This window comes from Cynoglossus semilaevis, unplaced genomic scaffold, assembly GCF_000523025.1.
Source record: "Cynoglossus semilaevis isolate Cse_v1.0 unplaced genomic scaffold, Cse_v1.0 scaffold2154, whole genome shotgun sequence".
NCBI lineage: Eukaryota > Metazoa > Chordata > Actinopteri > Pleuronectiformes > Cynoglossidae > Cynoglossus > Cynoglossus semilaevis.
In genome coordinates, this window is record NW_007585211.1 from 5,802 (window position 1) to 6,371 (window position 570).

A 570-nucleotide genomic window follows, 5' to 3' on the forward strand; every position below is an offset into this window, starting at 1 on the left:
GTGCCGACTCGCTATTTTTACTTCGTTTTCTTTGTTTACGTTCTCCTTTTTCAACCTTTTCACTCATAATGCGTCTCAAGTACGACAGCAGCACACTTTTGGGGCTGCGCTCGTCAGTCAGCCAGGACCTGAAACCGTCGTTTGCCGACTCCGCGGCAGACGCACTCGACTGGATGTCATTGGCATTAAAGCCAATGACTATGCCAATGTGGTGTTACAGGTATGAATTATATACAGATTATAACAAATATATAATTAGTCATAGTCAAAAATTAATGATTGATATATACATGTGAGCAGATTTTTTTAATATGAAATGTACTGAAAAAAAGTTTATTTACAATATTGTCTATTGAAGGGGTTTCCACACATTCTTGGCTTAGGAGCTACTTTTCAAATGGCCAGACCATAGTGATCTACCTACATTAATAATATTCAGTATACAGTGGGTACGGAAAGTATTCAGAACCCCTTAAATTGTTTTTACTCTAAGATATTGCAGCCATTTGCTAAAATCATAAAGTTCATTTTTTCCCTCAATGTACACAAAGCACTCAATTTTGACAGAGA